General features: G+C 36.4%; 1 long non-coding RNA gene across 1 annotated transcript in view; it reads left to right on the forward strand.

Annotated features, from left to right (window-relative positions):
* LOC129398176 (uncharacterized) overlaps window positions 1–12158 on the forward strand; it is a 526729-nt gene extending 514571 nt beyond the window's left edge. The window contains exon 7 of the long non-coding RNA XR_010112769.1: window positions 9355–12158. This is a non-coding gene — a long non-coding RNA (uncharacterized LOC129398176). The remainder of the gene's footprint in view (window positions 1–9354) is intronic.
* The last annotated feature ends 5392 nt before the right edge of the window (window positions 12159–17550 follow it).

The raw sequence follows: 17550 nt of genomic DNA on the forward strand, positions 1-17550 counted from the left end.
CATTTGGTAAGGCCATATTTTTCTTTTGGGTATTCATTAGTGTCTGGGCATCGAAGAGTTAAGCATTTATTGTAGTCTTTGCAATCTGGGCTTGTTTGTAACTGTTCTTCGTGTCAAGACTTTACAGGTATTTCAAGAAACCTGGGTGTTTTGACCTAAGTTTTTTGTCATTGTAGCTATATTTGCATGAGGGAGCACCCTAAGCCCAGTAACGCTGTGGTTCTTATAGACTCATAGAGGTACCACCTTGGTTGTCTTGGATAAGATGTGGAAGAATTCTCTGGATTACCAGGCAGAGAGTATTGCTTTCTTTTCTTACTTTCTCCCAAACAAATGGAGTCTCTCTCTGTGCTGAGCTGCCGGAGCTGTGGGAGGGGTGACACAAGCACACCTGTGGCCACCACCACTGGGAGTGTGCTGGATCAGATCTGAAGCCAACACAGGACTGGGTCTTATCCAAGGCCTGTGGTAATCACTGCCTGGTGACCACTTACGTTCACTCAAGGTACTGGGTCTCTACAATCAACAGGTGGCTAAGCCCAGCCAGCCTTGTGTCCTTCCTTTCAGGGCAGAGAGTTCCCCCAGCCCTGGACAGGTCTAGCGGTGCCATCTTGGAGCTAGTGCCTGGGGTTGGAAACCTTAGGGATCCATCTGATGCTCTAATCTACTGTGGCTCAGCTGGCGTAAAAACCTCAAGATAAAGTTCTTATGACTCTTCCCTCCCATTTCCACAAGCAGAGGCATCTCTCCTCTTGGCCACCATCACCCAAGACCTGTGACAAGAACTGCCCAGCTATCACTGATGTTCACTCTTCAGTCAGCTTTTAGTGAATGATTCTCTTCCTGGGACTCTCCCTTCAGGGAAGTGGGCTCCCCTCTGACCCAGGGAAGGTCCAAAAATACCATGCAAGAGCCAAGACCTGGAAATGGGGACTCCAAGAACCTGTTTGATGCCTTACACCACTGTGGCTGCACTGGGTACCTAAGCTGCAAGGCAAAGTCCCCTTTACTCTTCCCCCTGTTTTTCTAAGCAGAAGGAGTCTCTCCACATATCCACCACAGCTGGGATTGTGCTGGGTCATATCTGAAGCTAGCACACCTCTAAGTCTCATCCAAGGCCCACGGTGAATATTGCCCGACTACCACTGCTGATTATTTAAAGTCGAAGGGCTCTTCAGTCATCAGGTGATTAATCCTGCCAGGACTGGATCCTTCCCTTCAAGGCAGAGGGTTCCCTTCTGACCCAGGGTATGTCTAGAAATGTTTTCCAGGAGCAAGGGCCTGGAATGGGAGCCTCAGAACTCTGCCTGGCACCCTCTTCTACTGTGGCTGAGCTGGTGTCCAAGTTGCAAGACAAAGTCCACTTTGCTGTACCCCCCCTTTCCTCAAGCAGAGGGAAGGAGTCTCTCTCAGAGCTGTGAGCTACTTCCCTGGGGTTAGGGGAAGGGTGATGCAAGCACTTTTTTGGCCACCCCAGTTGGTGTTTCACAGGGTCATGTACCCCCAAGTCCACTGGCTCCAAGTCCAGCACAGTACCAGGACTTTTCCAGGAATTGCAGTCTTTGTGGCCTAGACTACCTCTCCAGTTTATTTGGGACTCAAGAGCATTTTCCCTGTGGTGGCAAGGCTTGCTAGAAGTGAGGTTCCTATTGTTGAGATGGGTGATTCCCCTCTGGCTAGGCTGTTCTAAATGCTCCCTCTGTGGACAACAGCTGAGTTCTGTCTGGTGTTGCTTTCCACCCTGACAGGGCAGCACTAACTTCCAAGACAAAGTCCCATAATCACTACAGTCTTCCTCCCCTAAGTGCACAGATTCTGATTCTCTCTCTACACCACATGGCTGCTGCCAGGGGTTGGGGAAGGGGTAGCATCGGCAATTCAAGACGGTCTTTGCTGTCTTCTTCAGTGCTTCTTTCAGTGATACGAAGCTAAAACCAGGTACTGTGATTAATCACCTGATTTTTGATTCTCATAAAGGTGCTTTTTTCTGTAGGTAGTTGTTCAATTTGGTGTTTCTGTGGGGAGAATGATTGGTGGAATCTTCAATCTAGACATCTTGCTCCCCTCCTCCTCCTATTCCTTTAATCTTTAAACCAAATCAGACAAATCAATTTTTAAATAAATTTAAATGAATCATATACATTGATATAACAGATTCCTGTTGTACTAGTTTTCAATCACTGAGTAACAAATTACTGCACACATAATGGCTTAAAACAATACCAATTTATGATCTCACTATTATGTAGTTATAAGGTCAGGAATGGAGTGACTGAATTCTCTGTTCACTGTTGAGCTGGTTATGTTTTCATTTGAAGATCAGGGTACTCCTCCAAACTCATTCACATTGTTGGCAGAGTTCAGTTCCTTAATGGGTATCTGCTAAGGTGTCACTTTCGTCTCTTTAAGGGTCCTCTAGGTCCCTTGCCACATGACCCTCTTCCTTTTCAAAGACAGCAATGGGGAACTTCCTGCATATCAAATACCCATTCTCAAATTTGAAACTCTTCTTTAAGAACAGAGCTCAACTACCTGGGTTAAGCCCACTGAGGATAATCTGCCCTTATTAAGGTCAGCTGTGCCAGTTATCATAACCCAATCATGGAAGAGACTATTCCATCACATTCACGAAGCCTGTCCACCATCAATGGAGGGGTTTATACAGAGGTGCACACTGAAAGGCGGGTATAATGGGAACATCTTAGAATTATGCCTAGCACAGTTGTCTTTACTTTTGTAATCTTACTTTACAATGTATTTGGGCCTCTTAATTTTTTTCTAAAGAAATTTTCCTTTATTAAAAACCTTTATACTATAAAGATAGTTTGAACAGTGGTCAAGAGTATGATGATCAAGGGCATAATTTTAGAGCCATTATTTAGACTTAAATCATAGCTCTTACTATTTATGTGAAATGGGGCAAGTTATTTAACCACTCTTGCCTCAGTGTCTCATCTATAAATGAGAATAGTATTACCTGCTCCATAGGGCTGTTTTGACAACTAAGTGAATTAATATGCACAAGACACACACAATACAGTCCAAAAGAATAACAGTTATTAAGTGTTAGCTATTAGTATTTATCTTTCACAGTTACCTGGAAGATATTAATTCTGTTTTGTAATCTACTAGATTTCAGTTATACACTGAAGCTATGTTTATCTAGCTACCCATACATGCATTTGCTATTATGGATGTCCTAGTCTTTATTAATATTCTATTGCATTAATATTAACATTTTTATTAATAGAATTAATATCAATGTTGATATTCTATTTTATATCATGGCTCTATGACAGAAAAATTGAAGAAAGTGGAGGTGCCTGCAAAGTTGTCTATGCAGAAAGGAGAAGCAAAGGGAATACAAACTCCTGAGATGAGAGATGGCTAGATGTGTCCTGAGCAATAGGAAATTTGTCCAGATTGTGGCTGAAAGTGAACAAGGAGGGAGTGGTAAGAGATGAGATCAGAGAGAGATCTTATTTGTCTAGATCATGTAGGGTCTTGTACTTTGGTTTTCACTCACAGGAAGCTAGAAAGCCATTGAAGGTTTTAAAGCAAACATGACATAATCTGTATTTTGTTTTAAAAAGAAAATGATCATTACTGTATCACATTACATTGAAACAAAGGTAAGAGAAGCAGCCCAGATAGTTGAAGTGGATCATGACAGTAGCTTAGACTAGAGTAGTAGATATGGGGGTAGTTAGAATTAGATTATCTTGAACTATTAGATTCTGGATATTTGAAGAAAAAGTTGAGAGTATTTATAGTTAGTTGTATATAGTTATGAGGAAAAGCAAGAATTAAGTTATACCTATAAATGTTTTGATCTCAGAAATCAGAAAAAAATAGAATTGCCATTTACTGATATATAGGACTATGAGAGGAAAAGATATGGAAGAGATCAAGAGTCAGTTTTAAACATGTTGCCTCTTAGTTGCCTAGCTGAAGATGTTAAGAAAACAATTTGAACATATTCATTTAGAGTTCACAAGTCAGGTTTGGCTTGGTGATGCAAGTTAGCAATTTTTCAGGAGATTGACAGTATTTGTGGTTATGAGTTTACATGAGATCTCTTAGGGAGTGAACGTAGATAAAGAGGACATGAGTACAGGAAAAGAGTCCTAAGGAGTATCAATGTTGCAGATAATGAAGGAAGAGAGAAAGAAAGGGGACAAATGCGGGAGTTATGCCTCTGAGTAGACAATAAGTGGATGGTATCGGTGAATAGTGCATGATATCCAGTAAACTCAGGAACATCTGAGTTTAGATAGGAGAATTAACAGTTCATTATACTGCTGGACAAAATTCCTACCCACTGGGGTAGGTTGTTCCCATAACACTTGGGAATAGAGTGGGGAAGAGAGAGAGAGAAAGAGAGAGATGAGATTGGAACAGAGGGTGGGAGAGAGAGATTGGGAGAGGAGGGAAAGGGAGGAGGGAGAGAGAATATGAACAAGTAGTAAATTAGGGATGGCCCCATGTGTTTCAAATGTGAAATTGTAATAGAAAATATTGTTATATTTTGAATTTTTATGTGTTATGATACAGGATTTGGCCAACAGTAACCCATGGTCCCATTCTAGACAGCTGCTTGTTTTTGTAAATAGTTTTATTAAAATGCAGTGGCACTCATTCTTTTATGCATTGTCTAGGGCTGCTTTCATCCTGCAGCAGAATTCAGTAGTTGCAATAAAGACCATATGCAAAGGAACAAAACTGGACCCTTGCTTTCACCACATACAAACGTTAACTTAAGAGGGATTAAAGATGTAAATGTAAGACCTCAAACTACAAGAATCCTAGAAGAACACCTAGTGAACATCATTCTGGACATCGGCCTTGGGAAATAATTTATGACTAAGTCCTCAAAAGCAATTGTAATAAAAATTAAAACTGAAAAATGAAACCTAATTAAACTCAAGAGCTTCAGCACAGCAAAAGAAACTATTAAGAGAGTAAAAATATACCCTACAGACTGAGAGAAAATATTCACAAACTGTGCATCCAACAAAGGACCAATATCCAGAGTCTGTAAAGAATTTAAGCAATTGAACAAGCAAAAAAAATAATAATCCCATTAAAAATTGGGCAATAGACATGAACAAACACTCCTCAAAAGAAGACTGGCAAGTGGTCAATAAACATATAAAACATGCCCAACATCACTAATCATCAGAGAAATGTATTTCAAAATCACAGTGAGATACCATCTCACACCAGTCAGAATGACTTTATCAAAAAGTCAAAAAACAACAGGTGCTGGCCAGGCTAAGGAGAAAAGGGAATGCTTATACACTGTTGGTGGGAATGTAAATTAGTTCCACTACTGTGGAAAGCAGTTTGGAGACTTCTCAAAGAACTTACAACAGAATTACTCTCTGACCCAGCAATCCCGTTACTGGGTATATATACAAAAGAAAATAAATTATTCTACTAAAATGACACGTGCACTCATACATTCATCACGGCACTTTCACAATAGTAAAGACATGGAATCAACCTAGGTGCCCATTGTTGGTGGATTGAATGAAGAAAATCTGGTACATATACACCATGAATTACTAAGTAGCCATAAAAAAAGAATAAATTACGTCCTTTGCAGTAACATGGATGTAGCTGGAGGTCATTATCCTAAGGAAATTAACACAGGAACAGAAAACCAAATACTGTGCCTTTTCACTTATAAGTGGGAGTTAAACATTGAGTACTTATATACATAAATATGGCAACAACAGACACTTCGGGCTTCTAGAATTGGGAGGGAGGGAGGGGTTGAGTACTATGCTCACTACCTGAGTGATGGATCATTTGTACCCCAACCCTCAGCATCACACAATATACCTACATAACAAGCCTGCACATGTATCCCTGAATCTAAAACAGAAGTTGAGAATACAATTATCCATTCATCTGTTTATGGATATTGGGGTTGTTTCTATATCTTGGCTGTTGTGAATATTGATGCGGCTTCAGATGTCTCTTTAAGATCATGATTTCAATTCTTTTGGATGGATATTCAGAAGTGTGATGCTAGATCATATGGTAGTGGTAATTCTACTAATTTTTTTGAGAAAACTCCATATATTGTGTTTTCTTCTATTTTCACACTGAAATGTTTGTTGACTACTGTGATAGAAAACCAAGGCTGTCAGAGTATAAGGTAATAGAAGATTGTTGTTTGGTAGCATATTCTCAGAGAAGAGCAAGTCCCCATAATTTTGCCAAATGTGCTCTGGGGTTAGGCCTGTCCAATCCTGATGTGCTTCACCCATTGAACAATTCATTTCGTTATTCAATCATGTAAATGGAACATTAAAAAAACTGGTCACTTTTTTTCCTTTTAAAATTATTGTCCTCCTCTGATTCATTTATTTTACAATTAACTATTGAACACTTAGCATGCATGAGGACCGTTTTTCTAACCACAGAGGAATAGTAAACTAGACAAAAATCTTCATCCCCAGAGGAGCTTATGTTCTACACCTGTAGTGCTCATGTCTTGAAATTTTACAACTACTAACTTAAAACTTTTGCTAGGGGACTCTGAAGAGAATGACAGCCTGAGTGTTTATCAACTCTTCAACTCCCAATCATTTGTCTGTCTAAAGAGATAGCATGTATTCTCTGCCACTCTTAGAGGTGATTAGCCTTTGTGTACTTGTGATTTCCCTGCTGGAGAAAAGTCATGCTAACCTGCTTGTGCAGAGTCCTGGGAAGGTCGACTATGTCTTGCTAGACCTTGAGAACTTGCAGGAAAGTTGAAAGCTGAAAGACTACTGCCTCATAAGCTTGGTAAGTCCTAGGCAGATCCTCAGTAGTTGATTCCTGGTCAGCAGTTTTGTTTTATAAAAATTTTGAATATTGTTTCAAAACATGTACACCAGTAAAAGACGTATATAGAAACATGAGACAAGAATAGTAACATCAGAGATAAATTAGATGGTTTTTCTAATGCAGCAAGTACATATATGTAAAATATCACCTCAAAGAGCACGTGTAAAGAAAGAAACTGGAAGGCCCAGGCAGGAGGATCGCTTGAGGCCGCGAGTTTGAGACCAGCCTGAGAAACATAGCAAGACCTCCCCTTCACAAAAATTTTAAAAGTTAGCTGAGTCTGTTGGTGCACACCCATAGTCCCAGATACTCAGAAAGCTGGGTTGGGAGGATTGCTTGAGCCCAGGAGTTTGAGGCTGCAGTGAGCTAAGATCACGCCACTGTATGCCAGCGTGGGAGACAAAACAAGACTCTGTCCCCACCGCCCCCTCCAAAAAAAAAGAAAGAAAAGAAAAAGAAATCAACTAACAGATTCAAGGTGTCATTGAGAGGAACTATGTGTGGAGTAGTCAGGCATATTTATGACTTGAGAAGGTATATTGGAAAAGTAGTTAAATTTGAATGAGATTTAGGGAGAGCAGTTTAATAAAGAATTGTGTTTAGCCGAATAGAACCTTAAAATGAGAACAATTTAATAGAGTTAAATTAAATTTCAAGATAAAAGTTTACATATTTTATGCAAGTACCTCAAACCTGGACAAAGTTGTAATGTGAGGAATTAGCCACAAACATTTCTTCTTTGATTGAAATTTAAGGTACTTTCAACACACTTGCTTCACTCTTAATATTTGATTCAAATTATGTTTTTCATAATTTTATATAATGCCAAATCAACTAAAGCAGATTTTACTCTTACAAATCATGTACACATATGTATAATAATGAGACTGCATGGAGTCCAAATAAAAATTACATTTTCTTATGCGCTCACAAAATAAGGAGGTTTGATCCCTGTTTTGGAAATGTCCACCAAATAATACAATTTTCTCTGGGGACTTTAGAAATAGGCCAGTCTAATGAAAAAGAAAAGACACATTGAAATGCAGAACATGTTCTTCTTGAAATGATTGATGTATTAAATATTTATGCAAACATATTAAATTGGCAAGTGTATGAAAACATTATTACATATTCATCACCTTCACATTTCATCTTTTTGAGAACTTCTTTCCTATAAAACTAAAATGGAAGACTATAAGTTTTCCAAAGCCACATTTTTTGAATTAATAACATTAGATAGTTTTTCTTCAGAGTTTATATTAATTCACATATAACAAAATTAATGTTGGAACTGGAAAGGCTAATAATTTATTCAAAATAGAAGCACTAAAGTGCTGTTTCATCATTAGCCTTTCTTCCTAAAACCTGAACTGGAGCTTCCTTTTATGAAAGATGCTCCCTTAGAGTGAATATTCACTTTGAAAAATAAATGAGCTCTTTTAGGTCATGGAGTTATTTACCAAACAACTGGCTTTGTAACTACTCCAAATGTCATAAGAGAATTAATGCATTTCCAAATTTCTAACTTCTCCCAAAGTGTAATAAATCTTTGTTGACTCTAAAATTTTATGATCTTTGGAAAGTGTCATTTAAATTAAAATTTAAATTGATTATACTATCCTCTCATTAAAGTCAGAAAGTTGAAATGATTTTATATATGCTTTAAAAGCACTCATGTTTAATATAATCTGATTTGTTATGGTGATATTGTGTTCTGCATTCAAAGCTTTTTCTACTTCCCTTTCCTGCTAAATTCTTTCCCCATTTCTTTCATCTTCTTCTTACCTCATTATTTATTTGCTTGAAACATACTCATCACTATTTTATTCTTTTATCTTCCTATCTTTTCACCCCTCTGACCATTTTTCACCGGCTTGTCTTCCTTTCTCGCTTGCACCACTCTCCTTTTGTTCACCCTTGTTGATATTTTTTAATTTTATAATACTTTAGTTTTAATTTTTGTGGTTACATAGTACGTGTACATATTTATGAGGTACATGAGATGTTTTGATACAGGCATGCAATGAGTAATAATCACATCAGGGTAAATGGGGTATTCATCTCCTAAAGCATTTATCCTTTGTGTTAAAAACAATATAATTAGACTCTTTTATTTATTTTAAAATGCACAATTAAATTATTATCGACTGTAGTCATCCTGTTATGCTATCAAATACTAGGCCTTATTCATTCATTCTATTTTTTTATACCCATTAACCATCCCCACTTCCCCCTCAGCTCTCCACTACCCTTTCCTGCCTCTGATAACTATCCTTAAGTCATTTACAACAACATGGATGAAACTGGAGGTCATTATGTTAAGTGAAATTAGCCAGGCACAAAAAGACAAACCTCTCTGATGTTTTAAAGATTGTTGTGTTAATTGTTTTTTCTCACTTTGAGTCCTCATGATCTCTGTTTTAATAGTTTGTTCACATTAACAACCCTGGGGTGGGGTAGCAAGTTCTTGGTGTTTACTCTACTTAATTTAACCTGGCTATTCCTATCTTACAGCCTGGTAAGAAAAATCCACATCGTGACACGGAAGAGATGGAGGAAGAAGAGAAAACAAAAGGTCAGAGATATAGCCCTACATAGCTGATTTTAAAAGGAACTTAACATTTTACTTTGGCTAAAATTGACCTCTCCTGTAATTTAATCCAAACCTCTATTGCTTGTGTGTGGCCAAGTTCAGTAGTCTTTGGAGTCTCACTTCTCTAATTATCCAAATGCATTTGTTGAAGCCCCATCCCCTGCCTCCTCCAAATCCTTTAACAGGTTTGATTCTGCTCACTGCTCGTTGCTATTTTCATGGTGCCGCTGAATTCCGCTCTCCTTCTCTGTTTCTAGCCTTTTCAACATTGCTTTCTCCTCTCATCCCTGGCATGAAACACAGATGCTGGTTATTCAATCTCTAAAGCACTATTCTTTTAAGAATAAACTTTTACTGAAGAATGGGGGATAAAAGATGGAGCGTAAGCTCAGAACAGCACAGGGAGAAAATGTACAAGTAAAACTAAGTTATTTAGTTTAGAGCTTCTTGGTCAGACCCTCCTTAGTCCTGCTTGCCAATTTGTGCTAGGTTATTTTTTTCCTGGTGACTGTTTCCCACACCTCTCCTCCCCATTCAGGGACCCCAAAGCATGTTCTTCAGTGACCAGGAAAATATTTTATATTCTTAATACTTCATTATGGAGAATAATTTATTTCATTTTGTATAACCATTGTGTGTTAGTTTCCCATGGCTTCCTTAACAACTTACTACAAACTGGGTGGCTTAAAGCAACAGAAATTTATTTTTCTCAGTTTTGGAGGCCAGAAATCTGAAATCAAGGTGTCAGGAAGACCATGCTCTTTTCAGAGGCTCTAGAGAAGATTCATTTTTCTGCCTCCCTCCAGCTTCTTGTGGCTCCAGGCGTTCTTTGATTCTCCCTGGCTTGTGGCTGCATCACTGATTTCCGCTTCCGTGTTCATGTGGCTCTTCTTCCACATGTCTTCTCCTTTCTCTTACAAGGACACTTCGTTGCATTCAGGGCCCACTCAGGTAATTCAGGATGATCTCATGCCAAGACCCCTAATCTAATTACATCTACAAAGATCCCTTATCCAAGTAAGGTCACCTTCACGGGTTCTGGGAATTAGGATTTAAGCATATCTTTTGGGGAGCCATCATTCAATGCACGACATAGTCTAAACAGACTCCAGTTTTCTCAGCTTTAACAGAGACAATCAATCAAATAATTTTTTGATTTAATTTAAAAATAAAAACAGTATGTCTGTCTCTCAGAATAATTCTGCAGCCCAGTTCTTAGAGCAAATTACAGTTAGATTTAAAAGAATGCTTTTCTTCTCATTTTAAAGATTTCTCTTTAAAAATTGTTAAAATGACCTAACATTTTAAAAGACGGAAAAGTAATTGTAATATCAAAAACTTAACACAACTACATATTTATACAAATGCCTTTATAATCTTTGTGTATATGTGTGTATATATGCATGTGAATGTATAAATACATACTTGTAATCATGATGTACTTAACAACTGCAGATTGTGTTTAATCTTAGCATATTAAATAAGTTTTTTCAATGTTTTGACGTATGTTTTAATTTACCACTTTTTAATTTTTTAATCTTAATGATTTAAGAAAGTATTAGTCATTGTAGAAAATACAAATAAACTAAAAGAAAAATGAATCACCTGAAATTCTTTTAAAAAAGAAAACCAATCTGGAGACACATACATCTGTTTTTTTTGTTTTGTTTTGTTTTTTGAGACGGAGTCTCGCTCTGTGGCCAGCCTGGAGTGCAGTGGAGCGATCTCAGCTCACTGCAGGCTCCCTCTCCTGGGTTCAAGTGATTCTCTTGCTTCAGCCTCTTGAGTAGCTGGTATTACAGGCATGTGCCCCCACACCCAGCTAATTTTTGTATTTTTAGTAGAGACGGGGTTTCACCATGTTGGCCAGGATTGTCTCAATCTCCTGACCTTGTGATCCACCTGCCTTGGCCTCCCAAAGTACTGGGATTACAGGCGTGAGCCACTGCACCCAGCCTCTGTATTTTTGAATTTAATTATATCTTCATGTTTGTATGAATCTGTATCTGTAGCTGTATCTACATTTATTTAGTTTTGGCTATAACCCCATTTCAGGAACTAGTTGACTAAAAAATAAACTTCTATTGTTTTTGAATTATTACATATTTTGTGGTCTTTTAAAAAGTACTGCAGCCTCTTCTATGAATGAATACACTTGTTTTTATAAGTTTTGAAACATATTGTTAAATGACATTTCTCAAAGCCTAAGCACAGATGATAATCCCTACTGCTTCTTAACCAAGATTATGATGACAGTCTTAGAATCAAATGTTATCAATTTTAATATTTATTAGAGAATGTCTGACAACACTTTCTAGAGATTCTCTTATTTTATCATGTTGCCAATTTTCCTAAAAAGTGTTAAGTGAGATTGTTAAGGCTACAATGGATGCAAATAATGTTAATGCTATAATGGATGCAAAATTATTAATTTAAGCATTCTTCCATCATTAAACCTTGTATATATTTCTAATTTTTTTATTGTTATGTTTATACATATTGATTTCTCTGCAGCTAAATTATTCGGTTACATAAATTTCCCAGAAATGTGGGTATTCAGAGAAATTGTGGAAATAAATCTAGTCTTCATACAGATTGCAGTTTGCCTTTTATAAGGGTTATATGAAGACAGTTTCATCAGAGTATAAGAGTAAACCGGTTTTACCCCAAGTTCATTATCATTGTTGTATTTTGATATTAACATCAGTATTTTTAATATAAAAGTAATAGAATTCCACCATAAGATTAGTTTAATTGCATTGCTTCTGTCTCAGAATTGAAGTTTATATAAGTTCCTACATAGCTTTAAACTCATTTAATGTAATTTATTTTTGTCTACTTATTTTTGGGAGGCTTAATTTGAATAAATTGTGTTTTTATTGCAGATAGATCATCCCTCTAGTGATCTTTATCTATTTAAATTTCCTATGATTTGTTTTTACTCAATTTAGTAGTCTATAAGGAATTTAGATTGATATAAGGTCAATTTCCACAGATTGCTAATTAATAATCTTTATTTATTAGTAGTTCTTCTCTGTTACTTTATGTTGCCTATGTCTAAAAAATTTTCTATAGTTTTGTTCAGGCATTTTCACTATGTTCTATTTATCATCCCACTTATTTTTGTTCTAATGCTGTTTTGATTATCACTGTTTTAAAATGTGACTTGATATCTGGCAGAGTTGGCAGCCCCACCTCACAGTTATGATATTAAACATTTAAAAAATAATATTTCTTTTTTTTTGCATTTTAAAAAGTTTTGTGAATTGGCAAGAAAATAATTAAGGACTATTTTAATGGGTAGTGTGCCAACCCCACAGAGCAACTTATGTGAGAGTACCTTTAAAATATATTAGTCAATAGTCAATATTTGCATTATAGAAGAATCAGAAAATATCCAAGGAGTATTTTCATACTAAAACAGGTGTTTTCAAATGGGAACTAAGAAATATGTGATTATTTATTGGTTAATATAAAATGAAAATTAATATTACTGTACTATATTAGGGGCTTTTTTTGTTTTTAAATTCGAATATACAGGTATTTTGTAGGAATTTTGGCTTACTTGAAATATTACTGGATGTCAGGCTATCATCCCTGAAAATTGTATGGGTTTTATATTCTGCCATTCTTTTAACATGGGAGTCTAGCAACCTACAACAATAGATAAAATATCTTACAAAGCTCAGGAGTTAAAGGGAAATGTTCTATATTGCAAGAAGTCAGGAAATACAGCTTTGTTTTGGAGGAATGGAACTACATTTATATCTGGAAGTTAATTAGATATTGTGACTTATAACCAATATGATCTAATTCATAATGAAAGAATTTTGCAAAAAAAAAAAGATTTAAATTTTCATGGGATATTTTTTGTGTTGGCGATTTGCCTGTGTAGTTGATTTGCATGAAGCATGATTAATGATAACTAAGGAAATAGTTTTACCAGGTAGAAGGAGATGAAAAATTATCCTCATAAAATAACACTTCACAGGGTAAGCATTTCAACATTAAAAAATGATTCATTGCGATTTTGTGACATTAAACAACTATGTGAACTCGTAATAAGATAAACTTATTAGCCAGTGTTTGTTAGTTTGATTTGTTTACCCCAGTCTTGAGTTTTCTAGGACAAAGGCTTAACGTTCCACTTCTTTCTAGAAACTGCACAAGGTCATGGGGCAAATTACCAGTTCAAGACAATTTGACAAGACAAATGCAAACATTACAAATCAGTTCATCTATGAGTAATTGAAGATGTAAAACTAAACGTAGTAAAAATTCATGTTATGTTGTTATTAAATTGCTAGATTACAATCTCAGTTTCTTTACTTTGAAAGGGTGAATGCTTTTGAGAAAATCAAATCCATTTTACAACTCACACATAAAGTTTTATGTGGCTGACAGCATAAATGTTTTTATAAGTCTCCCGTATAGTATAAAATATAAAAGCCTTGGGTCATGTGATATGAATAGTTAATATATGAGTTTATATTTAGAATACAAAAGATAGTATAATAAATGCTATTAACTCAAAATAATATTGCTAAAATTATAGAACTTATATATTGAATGAATGTATTATAAAGCTCATTTATTTCAACTTTGGTTCTTGACACATGTACAGTGGTTTAATACAGCCTTTATTTTGGCTGAGTGGCTATGGATTTTTTATAATTATAAGAAGAGAACTGTGGCATATTCAGTATTTTTACTTGTAATAAGGGTGGGCTTTATGGGCATGCCACCAATGTGGTTGCCCAGGAATCCACACTCTGAAGGGACCCACACTTTAATGTTCTGCTATTACTTTCTTGAAATTCTTAATAATATTTTAATTAAAAAAACCTCCTTTTCATTTTGCATTGGGCTCCTAAAATTATATAGCTTATCCTGTCTGTAACCAAATACTATTTCCGAGACCCTCTTGTGTTACAATTCCCTTTAAGCAAAAGACTGCAGTCCTCTGACATTTGGGGGGTTTTCTTCTTGTTTTTTTTTTTATGTATACTTTCTTTTCCTTAAAGTTCAGAAAGAGAACTCATTTAGGGGCATACTGGCATGTGTGAATTGTTTTATTTTTCTGATCACATGACTTTTGGTTTTAGGCTACAACTCTTGCACTTTTCTTCCTCTTAGAAAATGTATTAATAAGATAATGTTGTAAATGCTGTTGCAACTGCAAGCTGCATTACGTGGCCTCATATTTTCTTCCACTGACAAAAAAGTATGTATAACATAGTAAGTACTTTTATCCCCTTCACCTGGATTCAGTGATTATTAACATTTACACCATTTGCTTTGTCTCTCTCTCACACACATAGACACATTTTTCTTCGGATTCTTTTGAAAGTAAATTACAAGTATTTTGACATTTCACTCCAAAATATTTCAGCTTGCATCTCCTAATAAAATTCTCCTGCATGACCTCAGTGCCATCCAAAATATTTAAAATTGATAAAATATACCTAATATTATTTCAATTCAAATTTCTCCAATTGTCCCCAAATATTTTTTATTGATTTAAAAAACCTCTAGGATCCAACCCAGAATTATGCATTACCTTTGGTTCACATGTCTCTAATTTAATAAAAAATATCTATACTTGTGATTTTTCCTGAAGAGGATGTTAAGCTTGATGAAGGTAGGTATATTTTCTTTTTCTCCAATGTGGTGTGTGGAATTGAGGGAAAGACAAAAAAGAAAATTTTCTGTCTGCTCGTCTTAAGAACCTATAAGCCTTGTATTATCTTCAAGGTAATAAGAACAGATTGTATAATAGCCCCAGTGTACTGAAATTTATTTTAAATGTGAGAAGTATATTCAATTAGGTTGTGTTTTAAAATAAGTGTGGCATCTGGAAATCAGAAATTGTAAATTTGGAATATACACTTTGTCTTTAAATGAATGGTTCCTTCCCTTAAGTATGACATGGGAAGGGTCCAGGAAAAGTAGAAGAGGGTCCAAGCCGCAGTGAATGATACCGCCATCCTTCCAGACTTCACTGGGATTCTCTGAGCCAGCAGACACGGTGGTGATCACATTGCTTGGCATTTGCTGGGAGCTGGGCCCTATTCTCTCTCCATGGTTTTGTCAAGCTGGCACCATAACTTTGCAAACGGTGAAATGAGAACACATAAGTGCTGTGTAAACAGCAGGGACTCCTGTTTTTCCTTCTTTATCATTCTGTCATCTGAAGTCTTTCTCTACCTCCTGTGCTTATGGAATTCTTCTTTGAGGAGAGGGAGGCATGTGGAATGGGATTGGGTGCTCTACTATTGGAGATTTATAGATAGGTCTTATTTGCTTGGTTGTGAATCCATGAATTATTTTGGAAAGGCAGTGTCTTTCTCTTGATGACTCAGAGAAACATCAGTCAGGATCAATGGTTTCTCGATGATGTAGGCTTAATGAATCCAAATCATTGAACTGAAACTTTTCTTTTTAAATTTCAAGGCATATAAACTCATGAAATCAGTTTTGTTTCTTATCATTTGCCATGTGTTCTCAGCTATCACTGTACAACTTTACTGTCTGACTTAACTGATATGCTTTTGCAAAATAAGTAATTGAAACTAAGTCTGAGAAAACCTCATCCTAAATTCTTTTCTTGACTTTGATTAAATCATCATCCCTGTCTTTGTTACTTGATTTGCTAGGGGGCAGTACTAAAAATATTGCATAGGGACCTCAGGACTCTACAGGTCCCTCTTTTGCTTAGGGACCTCAGGACTCTACAGGCACTCTCACTCCACTTTTTAATCCTGTTGGGTTCATTTCAGGAGTACACATCACTATCTTAAGGATTTTCAAATTGCTGCTAAAAATGCCTTCTCTTTTTCTCGGTCCCTCCCTCTCTCCCTTCTTTCTTTCTCTCCTTCCTTCCTTTCTTAGTTCTATTTGGAACCTAAACTGACTTAGACATTAGGCAATTGCAAAACATTGTTTTTTCTTATTTCAAAGTTTTAAACCTCTGTTCAGTTAAATATTAGGGTAAAACAGAACAGATCTATCAAAAATGAAAAATGGTTGCTATGAAGAAAGAGTGCAATCAGTAAGCTAATAAGGCAGCCTAGAGTGAAAGAATTTAGAACTGTCAGGGAAAAACAAAAACTAGATTAAAATATGTAGTTTCTGAAGACTTTCTCAAAAAAGTATCTTGTTCAATTAAATTATTTTAAAATTTTCATAGCTTTTCATATTGTAGTCTCTTTTATAGATACATCTGACAAAACTTTTAAAACACTGAACTATTTTGGTTTCCAGTGCTGTGTAGTCCAGGTCAAGAATGGCAGTGGCTGGGTCCTGAATTTCTGGCTTGCTGGCTTGGTCCCAGCTACAGCTGAGGAGATCTATGTCCAGTAGTACCCCGGGGAAGAGGGCTCAGCTTACATGTGGAAGGGCCTCACCTATTTGTTGCACTTTCCTAGGGGAAAGTGAGCATGCTTAATACTTTCCTGAAGCAGCCCTGTGAAGAACACTGAGATCCAGGAACATTACCTACCCTATCTCTGCATCAGATCTAGGCTCTTTCCCTGGTGAGACTGTAACCAAATTCTATTCCATAACCCTTATATGAATCTGCTTCTGATTGGCTGTAAAGGGGATAGCATTGATTTGGACCACGACTTTCTATTTGGGCTAGAAAAGTGTATGGGACCTTGTGCCCATTTTCTTTACTTGTATCAAGTGGTGACCAGTATACAGATGGTCCCCCAGTTAGGATGGTTTGACTTAAAATCTTTTTACTTTCAAATGTATAATATTATGAAAGTGATACCATTAAGTAGAAACTGTGCTTTGAACATTCATACACTTATTCTGGTCTTTGTTTTCAGAACAGTATTCAATAAATTACATGATATAGCCAATACTTTATTATAAAATAGGCATCATATTAGATGATTTTGCTCAACTCTAGGCTAATGCAAGTGTTCCGAGCACATGTAAGGTAGGCCAGACTAGGCTATAATGTCTGGTAAGTCAGGTGTGTTACATGCATTTTTGACTTACAATATTTTCAATTTAGGATGAGTTTCTCAGGCCATAACCCCATTGTAAGTTAATTAGTATCTGTACTGATCTTCCATCTCTTTGCTTGTGGCAAGAGATGGCATAAA

This window comes from Pan paniscus, chromosome 6 (assembly GCF_029289425.2).
Source record: "Pan paniscus chromosome 6, NHGRI_mPanPan1-v2.0_pri, whole genome shotgun sequence".
Taxonomy (NCBI): domain Eukaryota; kingdom Metazoa; phylum Chordata; class Mammalia; order Primates; family Hominidae; genus Pan; species Pan paniscus.